Source organism: Artibeus jamaicensis, unplaced genomic scaffold, assembly GCF_021234435.1.
Source record: "Artibeus jamaicensis isolate MK-2021 breed Jamaican fruit bat unplaced genomic scaffold, CSHL_Jam_final contig_1539, whole genome shotgun sequence".
Classification (NCBI taxonomy): Eukaryota; Metazoa; Chordata; class Mammalia; order Chiroptera; family Phyllostomidae; genus Artibeus; species Artibeus jamaicensis.
The window spans coordinates 173,225-184,316 of NW_026521299.1; the positions used below are offsets into that span (position 1 = coordinate 173,225).

Sequence of the window (11,092 nt, forward strand, 5' to 3'; positions counted from 1 at the left end):
GATGGCCCCAGGGCAATACCGGGAAGGCTGACCGGAGGGGCCAGAGCAAGGCTGGGTCTGGGTCTAGACCCAAACTGCAGGTGAGCTTGGGCACTTCCCGTAGCCCTGGGTCTCACTTTTGTGCTGTCACACAGATGTGAATGCTCCCTGACACACTCAGTGGGTGGAGTGAGCTCCTCGTAGGGAGGAGCTACAGAGTCATGAGGGGCTGCTCTTTCCTGAGCACCCACTGCGCACTAGGTGTTCTGGATCTGTGATCCCGACAAAGGCTCACAGGGGACTGACGGGCTATGGTTCAATCAGTTGTTCATTCCGAACAAGTTTGCTGAGCTGCTTCTCGATGCCAGGCGCAGATCTGGGCAGCGGGGACTGAGCAGAGAACACACACAACGAGAATCCTTTATGTTACCGGGGGGCATACAGGTCAAATAAGTAAACCAAGTATCACACAGGTGGCAAACACAAGGCCCGTGGGCTGAATCCGGCCCTCCACCTTGTTCAATCCAGCCTGGCACCTTGTTTCTACCCAGTGGCAGCACCGAGCTCTGGCAACTGTGAAGGAGCAGTGACATTTATAGCTCTGTGTAAATTACACTCGGCCCTTTGAAGGCAACTACAAGGCTGATGTGGCCCCGGGTGAAAATGAGTTTGATCCCCTGAAGTAGAGGGTGGATGGAGAGTGCTGGAGCAAAACACAGCGGGGACAGCTGGGGAGCACTGGGAGCTTCCATTTTAGACATGGAGGTTAGGAAAGGCCTCGCCGAGAAGGTGTGTTCGGAGCAGGGACTTGAGATGAGATTGCTGCTGTGTGGCCCAGGGGAGAGGGTGCCCTAGAGAGGCGGGGCAAGTGCAGAGGCGCGGGGGCAGGAAGGAGAAGGCCAGGCAGAGGGGAGAGGGGAGAGTGACAGGAAATGTGGGCAAAAGTGTTTACGTGAGAGAGACAGAGGGAGGGGGGGAGAGAGAGAGAGAGAGAGAGAGAGATTCTGACTTCTACTTTGGGGGGGTAGAAGGCAAAGCCTAATCCCAGAAGGGATGTGGTCTGACTTTGGTTTCAACAAGATTGCTTTTGTGACTGAGTAGGGAACTGACGGTTGGGGCAGGACCAGCTACATAATTTGCAAAGCCCAGTGCAAAATGAAGTAGTGGGATCCTTGTTAAAAAATTATCAGGAATTTCAAGACAGAGCCCTGGCCAGTGAGTCTCACAGCTGGTTGGAGCATTGCCCTGTAATGGAAAGGTTGTGCGTTGATCCCAGGCCCCCGCGTGTATGGGAGGCAACTGATCTATGTTTCCCTCTCTCCTTTCCTCTCTTCCTTCTTCTCTCTCCTAAAAAAAAAAAAAAGCAGTGGAAAATGTCCTTGGGTGAGGATTAATAAAAGGGAAAAAGAATTTCAAGACGGCAATGGCGGAGCATTAGGCCAAGCACAGGGCCCTGCACCGCGGACTGCTCGGGCCGCGTAGCCACGAGCTGGCCCTGGGGTTGCAGGCGAAAGCAGGGCAGCGAGGAGGTTTTACAGTTGTCAGGCTGGAGGTGACAGGGAGGTGGAAAGTTGTCAGACAGTGGAGGTGGAGAGAGGAGGCCAAGTTATCCCCATTTTGTAGGTGGGGACACTGAGCCTGAGGGACTGTAAGTAATTAGCCCAAGACTGTACGCCCAGTAAGAGGCCAAGCCAAAGGAGAACCCGGTCAAAGGTGGGCGCCCTGCTCTGCTCCGCACAGGTCTCCGGCCTGCCAGCCCACCGTAGGGTGCCGGGGGCTCCTTGCTGGCTCTTTGGCCCCAGCACAGGGGCCACTAGTGTCTGGAGCTGTCAGAGCTGAAAGCCACTGCAAACCTCCCATCCTAGCCTCTCTGTCCTGGTTTAACTGCACTGCTCTCACCAGCTGCCAGAACCCCTGACTACTGCCTCCTCCCGCTCCTGGCTGAACCTGCACCCCCACTGGCATCAGCCCTCGCCTCTCATGTGGAGAACACCCCCATCCTCTCTGTGCACCTGGCCTCCCTGAGACGCAGCCCTCCTCACAGCCTTACCCAGGCTCTGGCAGGGCCCCCGGTATCGGGGCCCGGTGTTGGGGGTTAGGGGGCGGGTCAGCGCCAGGCTCGCCACCTCGCACTGGGCCTCCACAGGCAGGCTCTGCTCCCACATGGCCCAGGCGGCCTGTGCAGCCTCCGGCCGCACCCCGCCTGTGTCCGCCCTCCCCGCCTGTGCTGGGTGTTGGCTGCCCTGCTGCCGTCGGCACTGCCTCATTCAGAGTTCTGGTGCAGGTGTGCACAGACTCGCTTTCTTTTCCCTCCACGCTGCAGCCTCCAGCCGCCTGGGCTGTGAGCTCTCTGACGGGAGGATCGTGTCTCCTCTTCTTTCCCTCATCCATTTATGCACACGGCACCTGCTGTGTACCAGGCACTGGGCTGGGTCTGACATGATCTATAAAAACGAGTCAGAGATGGGTTTCCAGTTAACCCACGTGGTAGAGTGAACACTGCGTTTGATCCCCCTGGGTCACAGGTGCGTGTCCACAGGACAGAGGGAGAGGAGGGCACTGCAGGCAAGACACTCGGCTTTGGGAGACACGCAGTGGTAGCCCACTGTCGCCCAGCTGCCTCTGTTCGGGGGAGGGCCTGCGGTCAGTGATCTAGGAGCAGGGAGGTGTCTGACGCTGACCTGGGGGGAGGAGGGGGAGGAGGTGCAGGCACACCCGTCCCCAGCCTGGCACTGTCCTGTTTCTGCATCTGGGCAGTCAGTGGACAGGCCACTGTCCACAGGGCCAAGGCTGCTCATAAGTCCATTCTCCCTTAGACAGGAGGAAGGAGTACCAGAGGCCAAGTCTGGATGGGACAACCATCACTTTCACACATATTTCAGGGACAGGCTCTCATCCCACACCCCTCTTAACTGTCCTGGGAGGTCAGAAATATGGCCCAACTAGGCCAGTCCAGCACAGCGAAGAAGGGGGAGTGGGTCTTTGTGGCTGCCTCGCCACAAAGGTGTCAGAAGATCCAGTTCCCGGGCAGCCTCGGTCAGAAAGCTCTGTAGGATGACCTCCCCGCAAATGAGGGTGCAAACTACAGGAGAGAGTGACAGGCATGTGGCAAGCAGGGATTCCAGCGTCGGAGGGGTGACCCAGCACCACCAGGACTGGTCATCCGGCTAGGGGCCATGCTGGCTCCGGAGGAGGCGCCTGGTCTGGTCCTGGAGTCTGGGGGCAGGTTGACGATGGTGCACAGAAATCTCAGGACACAGGTGAGCCCTGAGAGGCAAGTGGATTAACTTCAAGAAAAGAAAGTTTTGTGGGAAATAAATGTAACCCTGGGCCTCTGGATGACTCACCTGGAATAACATTCACACTCTGGAGCCGGGCTGTGAGCACGAGGTGCTGACTCAGTGCCATGTGAGTGCGCAGCGGGGTGGAGGCGGGGGAACGGGCGGTGGGAGTTAAATCTTAATGCTCAGTTGAATTCTAATCTTCTGCAGCAAGTCAGTAGGTCAAACCTAGAATAGAGAACCACGAGTGTGGAGTTTGTGCACATCACGCAGACGCTGGACGCGAGCCGCGAAGGCCGTGGCGAGAAAGCAGGCCTGGGGGTGGGGAACGGACAGCTGCTCTTTCTTCACAAGCCATGAAATACTCTTTGGTTTTAAAAATTATTTCCATGTGTTACTTTTATAAAAATGAAAGTTATCTAAAAATAAGGGGAGGATATGTTACCATGATTAAGGAAGAAAAAAACAGAGGCCTGAGTCTGTGGGTGGAAGCACCAAGGAGCGCTTTGCTCAACTGCGGCCGCGGAGAAAGAACCGCGCAGGCGCGTCCGTACAGGTGGGACGGGCCGAGGGCGCAGTGGGAGTTTGGAGGCAGATGTTACTGTGAGAGAAACCAATTCTTAATGGGTTAATCTCTCTGCCTCTCAGATGTTGCAGGGCACTTCTGCTGCCTCCTGCAGACTCTTCATAAATATTCACAAGTGGAAGCAGAGACCCTCAGTCAGAGAGCGTTTCCTGGTGGTTACAGTGCGGGGCCACCGCTTGGAGAGGTCCTGGGTCAGGGGCGGTGGAGGCAGCTCCCTGCCTTCCCCTGGGTTACCTGGGCCCAGAGTCGTCTGTTTCCTGGATGCCGTATCTGTGCAGCCCCTGCGGGGTGAGAGTGGTGGCGGCAGCTGCACGTTTGCCTGTGTAGTTCCTCATGCATGCATGCACGGATTTACACGTATGTGGGGGCATGTGGATGTATAAATGTTGACCTTGGTGGGTGCTGAATCAGTCCAGTCCAATGCTCCCTGCACACAGGAATGGTTTACTTCCCCTCCCCCTCGCCCCCGTGTCCTCAGAGCTGCCCCCTGGCCAAAGCTGTGTAGCCAGAAAAGTAAATCCTGGGAAGCCTCCCACCCCCAACTCGGGCTCCTCACTCTTTTCTTCAGGTGGGGCAGACGCCTCACTGCCCCATGTCAACAGGGTGCTTCGCCTTCTCTCTCTCTCCTCTCCTTTAACAAATCTACTTCTTGGGCAAGGCTTTGATAGGTTTGTATTTTTAGAAAGTATAAAGTGTTAAGCTAAAGGAAGGAATCTTTAATGATGGAATTTCAGGCCTGGTCCTCTTAGGAGACGTTTATATGTTTGGCTCTGGTTTGGTTTTGTCAGGGACACTTCCCTGTGTCCCAGGAGCCACCCTGAAGGCCCAGGCTCCCTCCTGGACACTGTGGGTCCGGTCACCCTCCCCTCGTCAGTTGCCAGAGCATTCCTTGGGGCAAGGGTGGGGTTGTCAGCTTCCTTTAGCTCCAAGATGGGCCCCAGTCCACTCTCTGCTCCCACCTGCAGGCTACCCCTCCCCTCCTGCCCTGCCCTGTCCGGGTACACCCTTCCCAGAGGGAGGCGGGGGCACTCTGGGGGCCAGGAGTGAGTAGCACCTACTCCTTCAGGGCTAAGACAGGGCAGAGGACACCTGGGCCACGCCTGAGTCTGGCTTGACAGGAGTGACACACGTCAGCTCTTACCTGAACCTGGCTTCCCTACCTTGGTCTGAGGCTGCAGCTACCGTCTGAGTGGAGGAGTGAACCCTCACCTGCCCTCAGCCCCAGGTGGGTGCTCCCCATAGCCAACCGGGGTGGGGCCCTTTGGGACTCAGGGCAGGTGGCAGGGGACATATCAAGCTCCCCCCTCTGTGCTGCGCTCCCCGCCCCATCACACCCTTCTTCCCCAGAGCAGCCCTATGGCAGGCTCCACGATCTTCAGTACAGGAAGGTGAAGAGGAAGAAGCATCTTTGGAGTTCTCTGTTCATCTGTGCCAGTTGCATTTCGAGTCTGGGGACATAGCCGAGTCCCTGGCCCGTCCTAGATCCAGTCTCCGCACCCTCAGCCATCTCTGGCCACCTGAGGGCTTGCACCTTTGTCCCCTGGGTTGCCAGCACTGCTTGACTGGCCTCCCCCGTCTGCCCAGAGCCCAGCCCCATCAGGCCCGCAGTGCATTCCATGTTGGGGTTCCTCACTTGAAGCTTCAGAGCCCTCTTTTCCTATCACCAAGCCCAGCCTGCGGCTGTCAGGACTCTGGCCTTGCCTTGCAGGACATGTCTCAGCCGGGCTGGAACCTATGGCTGAGAATCCTAGGGGGGCTGCCTGGCCCAGAGCCACTACTGTGTCCAGAGCTGGTGGGCAGTTTGGCTGGCTACCTCCCCTTTCTCCTGCGGTGCTTCTGACCCCTGCTGGCCATCTTCACATACCCTTGAGCCCTCCTCTCCCTGCACAGGCATCTCTCCATAGGGTCCTGGTGCTTGAATGCTTCTGGGGATAGAGGGCTCACTACCTCACTCAGCAGCCTGCTCCAGGAACAGTTGCTTCTGCCTCTTAGAAAAGTTCTTTGAAAGTAGCTAAAGTCTGAATGCTGGTCACTTCCATCCATTGATTCATAGTCGTACCCTCAGGGGTCACACATGTCTTTCTTTGTTATCAATGCTGCCTATGTACCAGGCAACATGCGTCATGTCCTTCAGTCCTCTCAACACCTGTGAGGCTGATACCGGGGCCATTCCCATAACACAGGTGGGGGACCTGGGGTCCAAAGGAAGAGTGTGTCACATAGGCAGGAAGTTTCAGAACCTGGGGTTCAAATCCAGAGCCCACTTTGAGGGGATCTCGGAGACCCAGACCTGTCCCTGTCTCTTGCTGGAAGATGTTTTTGTTTTGTTTTTAATCCTCACCTGAGGAGATTTTTTTGTTGTTGCTTTTAGAGAAAGAGAGAAACATCAATGTGAAAGAGAAACCTCGACTGGTCATCTTCTCATTCATTCCCGGAGCAGGGACAGAACCTGTGACCCTTTGGTCCACAGACAACATTCCAGCCAACTAAACCACCTCAAGGCACTGCTGGGGCGTGTTTGAAGGGAGAGGCTGTCTGGGAGTAAGTACCGGGGCCATTCCCAGGTGGACCATGCGGGGGGTTGGGCTTCGGTGCCTGAAAGTTCCCTGCCCCAAAGGACAGCCTGGCTGCAAGGGCTTCTGACTTCAGGGCTGCGCCTCCCTGGTCCCCAGCTGCCCTGCTCATCCTGTGTGGGGCGCCTCCGTTGATGCCGCACAGACCCACCCCCTCGCTGCTCAGAGTCCTGGCCGCCTTCCCTTGACCCCCAAGCCCATGCCGGAGCTCAGCCCCTGGACCCCCCACCCCCGGCTCAGCGCAGCGTCTCCCTTCCTTCCTCCCGGGAGCCGCCGCTCCTCCCCCATCTCTCCAGCCATGGAGGCAGGGCACAAATAAATACGTAAAACAAAATAAACACCATTGTTGCTGTTAAGTTTCATCTCATTTGATCCACCCCATCGCTCCAGCCTGTCAACTTCTGTTTAGATTCCAGCTCTGTCATCTGGCATATTTGCCATTGTCCCCCACAGCCATGTGGCATCTGCAAATTTGATAAAGTACATGGAGTGTGTTTGTCTCAGATGAAGCCCCCTCCCCGCACTGGGTTGCTGGAGCACACATGTGCGGGCATGTGTACACACATGCATGTGCACACACACCCCTCCCTCAGCCCAAGGCTCATCAGCCTTGTCCAGCCACCTGCAGGACCCTGACCGTGATCCTGGCACTCTGTGCCACAGAGCTACTGGTTTTGCACATGTGACCCTGTGGGGGGTGGGACACTAAAGGGACATCCACACCTCACCTCCACTGGCTGCTGTGTAAACGGCCTCTGACCTGGCTGTGTGCTGTAAGCCTCTCTCACCAAGCCCGGGGCACAGCAGGCCAGCTAGCCTGGGCCTGGGCTCTCCTGGACAGTGGACAGCGGTGCGGCCTCCCTCCACTCCAAACATGCAAACGCATCCTCCTCGGTGTGACCCGGCTTCGGGGGCAGGCCCAGCACAAGCGCGTGGGGCAAGGACTCCTGGCTCATGTGCTTGTGGCTTGCCGTTCCTCCAGTCCTTCTTTTCCGGCGACTGAGAGCTGGTCTTTGCAGTGACCGCACGGCCAGGAAAGATCCAGGCCCTCACGACAGAGCCCACCAGACACTGGCTGAACAGAATGAAAAGATCCCAGGGCCTGGGCAGACCTTCTAGGGCCTTCCAGCCCGTTCCCAGCTTCCAGAACTGGTGTTGGAGCACGGAGGATGGAGCGGGCGCCTTCCTGCGCCTTCCCCACTGCGGCGAGGCCTGGCTGCAGGGACGGCGTTTCCTGCGTCACCTGTCTCAGGCACTGGTGCCAATGACAGGCATCCCCAGATTCCTGGTGGCCGGTATCAGCGTTTGTGGATCGCTTGCTCACACTACCACATCGTGAGTCAGCTGGGGTGCGGGTCCCAGCCGTCAGGACCCAGGGTCCCAGCTCCGGGACCCAGGCTGAGGCGGCGGCAGAGGAAGAGGCAGGTGTCGTACCAGCTCCTACTGTTTCTGCCTCTAAGTGCCACTTGCCACTTCCATTCGCGTTTCATTGGCTAAAGCCGGTCAGTCATGTGGTCGTGCCTAATTTGAAAGGAGTGGGGAAGTCTCATCTTTTTTTGCACCAGGAATTTTGGAAAATGGGTTTGATGACTGCTCTTGCTTGAGTCTTTGTCTCAGTGCTCCGCCCCTCCTTTGAGAGGTGCTCCCCCTCCTCCCTTCAGGACAGGGAGCCCTGGGTTCAGTTCTGACCACCTGCTCTATCCTTAGTGACTGGCCTGCAGGGGGCCCCCTTTCCTCCTCTCCCCTCCCTTGGATGTCCTCAGCCCGGGGGCAGGCAGGTGCAGGAGCTTCCCCTGCTCGATGGGGCTGCTCTGGGGCCAGCTTGCCCCTGCCTCTCAGTCCTTCATTCAGGTGACCCCATGCAGGCACCTCGGGCTCAAGTTGTCTGCACTGTGTGTCCATCACTTCCAGCTGAGGAGTGCGCACCCCTGGGGATCTCACCCATGCTTGCATCAGTCACATCTATCACAAGTAATATGCCACCCCAAAACTTGGTGGCTTTGTGTGATAAAATTTCATAGAACTACACACACACACATATAGCATGACGTGCATGTAAAATGGTAAAACCTAAATAAGGTCTCTGCTTAAGTTAATAATATTATATCAAGGTCCACTTCCTGGTTTTTACAACATGCCATGATGATGTAGAATATCGGTTAGTAGGGAGCTCGGTGAAGGGTACGTGAGAAATCTCTACTGTTTTCTCATTGTCTGTGAGTTGTAAACTATTTCAAATTAAAAAGTTATAGTAATAGGACTTCCAGCCTAGATGGAGGCATAGATAGGTACACGTTGCCTCCTCGCACAACCAAAAGAAGGACAACAACAAATTTAAAAACAAAAAACAACCAGAACTGCCAGAAAATCAAACCGTATGAAAAAGTCTAACAACCAAGGAGTTAAAGAAGAAACATTCATTCAGACTGGTGGGTGGGGGGACCGGCAGCCAGGTTGGAGAGGAATTGTGGCACAGTGGTGGCTGGAGGAGTGGTGGTCTCACATTTGCACCTGGGTAAACTGGGAGGAACAACTGGGGAACAAGAGAGACCGTGCAACCCAGGGTTCCAGCATGGGGCAAGAAAGCCTCAAAGACTCTGGCTGGGAGGTATTGTTGGCAGGAGAAACTCCCAGCTTCACAGGAGAGTTTGTTGGAGAGACCCAGGGGGTCTTAGAATGTACACAAACCCTCCCGCCCAGGAATCAGCATCAGAAGGGCACAACTTGCTTGTGAGTAGTGAGGGAAGTGACTGAAAGCTGACAGAGAGCCAGGCTAGCAGCACTGTTCCCTCTCGGACCCTCCACCACATACAGCACCACGACCCAGCAACTTGGGTTGCCCCATCCTGGTGAATACCTAAGACTCCTCCCCTATATAGACTCCTCCCCTATAACAGCTGTGTGGAGACAAAAAACTATGGCCCAAATGAAAGAACAGATCAAAACTCAAAAAATAGAACTAAGCTATGAAAAGATAGGCGACCTATCAGATACAGAGTTCAAAACACTGGTAATCAAGATGCTCACAAAAATGGTTGAGTATGGTTGCAAAATAGAAGAAGAAATGTAGGTTATGAAAAGTGAAATGAAGAAAAATATACAGGGAACCAACAGTGAAGGGAAGGAAGCCAGGACTCAAATCAGCAATTTGGAACAAAAGTAAGAAATAAACATTCAACTAGAGCAGAATGAACAAGAATTCAAAATATGAGGAGAGGCCTAGGAAACTCTGGGACAACTTTAAACGTTCCAACATCCAAATCATAGGGGTGCCAGAAGGGGAAGAGGAAGAGCAACAAGTGGAAAACTTATTTGAACAAATAATAAAAGAGCACTTCCCCAATCTGGCAAAGGAAATAGACTTCCAGGAAGTCCAGGAAGCTCAGAGAGTCCCAAAGAAGTTGGACCAAAGGAGGCACACACCAAGGCACATCATAATTATACTTCCCAAGTTTAAAGATAAGGAGAGAATCTTAAAAGCAGCAAGAGAAAAGGAGACAGTCACCTACAAAGGAGTTCCCATAAGACTACCAGCTCATTTCTCAAGAGAATCCTTGCAGGCAAGAAGGGGCTGGAAAGAAGTATTCCAAGTCATGAAAGGCAAGGACCTACATCCAAGATTGCTCTATCCAGCAAAGCTTTCACTTAGAATGGGAGAGCAGAGAGAGAGCTTCTCAGATGAGATCAAGTTAAAGAAGTTCATCATTACCAAGCCCTTATTATATGAAATGTTAAAAGGACTTATCTGAGAAAAAGAAGGTCACAACTATGAAGAGTAAAATGACAACAAACTCACAACTATCAACAACTAAACCTAACCCCTCCCCCAAACCCAAACTAAGCAAACAACAAGAACAGGAACAGAATCACAGAAATGGAGATCATATGGAATATTATCAGCGGGGTGGAGAGCGGGGAGAGAGGAGGAACAGGTGCAGGGAATAAGAAGCATGAATGATAGGTACAAAATAGGGAGAGGTTTTAAGAAGAGTATGGGAAATAAAGATGCCAAAGAGCTCATATGTATGACCCACGGACATGAACTAAGAGAGGGGAATGCTGCTGGGAGGGGAGGTGCAGGGCAGGGGGGATAAAGAGGAGAAAAAAATGGGACAACTGTAATAGCATAACGAGTAAAATATACTTTAAAAAAGCTATAACAATATGGACTAAATGGCTTAACACCATGCCATGTGTTGAGTTACTTACATTTCTGTTGCTTGGGCAGGGCTCAGTGGGGACACCTTATCTGTTCCCACAGGGCTGGTACGAGCAGCTTCAGTCTTGCCTGTGGTGCACCAGCTGGGGGCTGGCGGGCATCATTCTCCTCTCCAGTGGCGCAGCTGCTTCCTCTTTCCATGGTGGCTCTGAGCCCAAGAGGGTGAGAATAGAAGTGAGAAGGCTCCAAGACCTTGGGCGAGAACTCCAGGGTGTCCCCCTGGCTACGTTTCATTGGCCAGACTCAAGGGAGAGGAAATAGACTGTATCTCTTGATGACAGGAGGGGCAGACAACATGTGGCATCTAACTCATGGCTATCACCAAGGTGTCAGAGGCTTCTGAACCTGCCTCCCGGGGTCCAGTGCAACCTCCACACTCAGGATGTGGATGGAGGCTCGAGGGGGGAGGAGAGTTGACCACACGGCATACAGCCGGCACATGGACTTTGGGGCA

The 11,092-nt window shown here is 54.4% G+C and overlaps 1 protein-coding gene across 2 annotated transcripts in view; it reads right to left on the bottom strand.

Annotated features, from left to right (window-relative positions):
• IP6K3 (inositol hexakisphosphate kinase 3) overlaps window positions 1–10,785 on the bottom strand; it is a 39,268-nt gene extending 28,483 nt beyond the window's left edge. For both annotated transcript variants that reach the window (XM_053668993.1, XM_053668991.1), the window contains exons 1-2: window positions 10,629–10,785; window positions 3,327–3,488 (exon numbers count right to left, since the gene is read on the bottom strand). The gene's annotated coding sequence lies outside the window, so the exon portion shown is untranslated. The remainder of the gene's footprint in view (window positions 1–3,326; window positions 3,489–10,628) is intronic.
• Window positions 10,786–11,092: the final 307 nt, after the last annotated feature.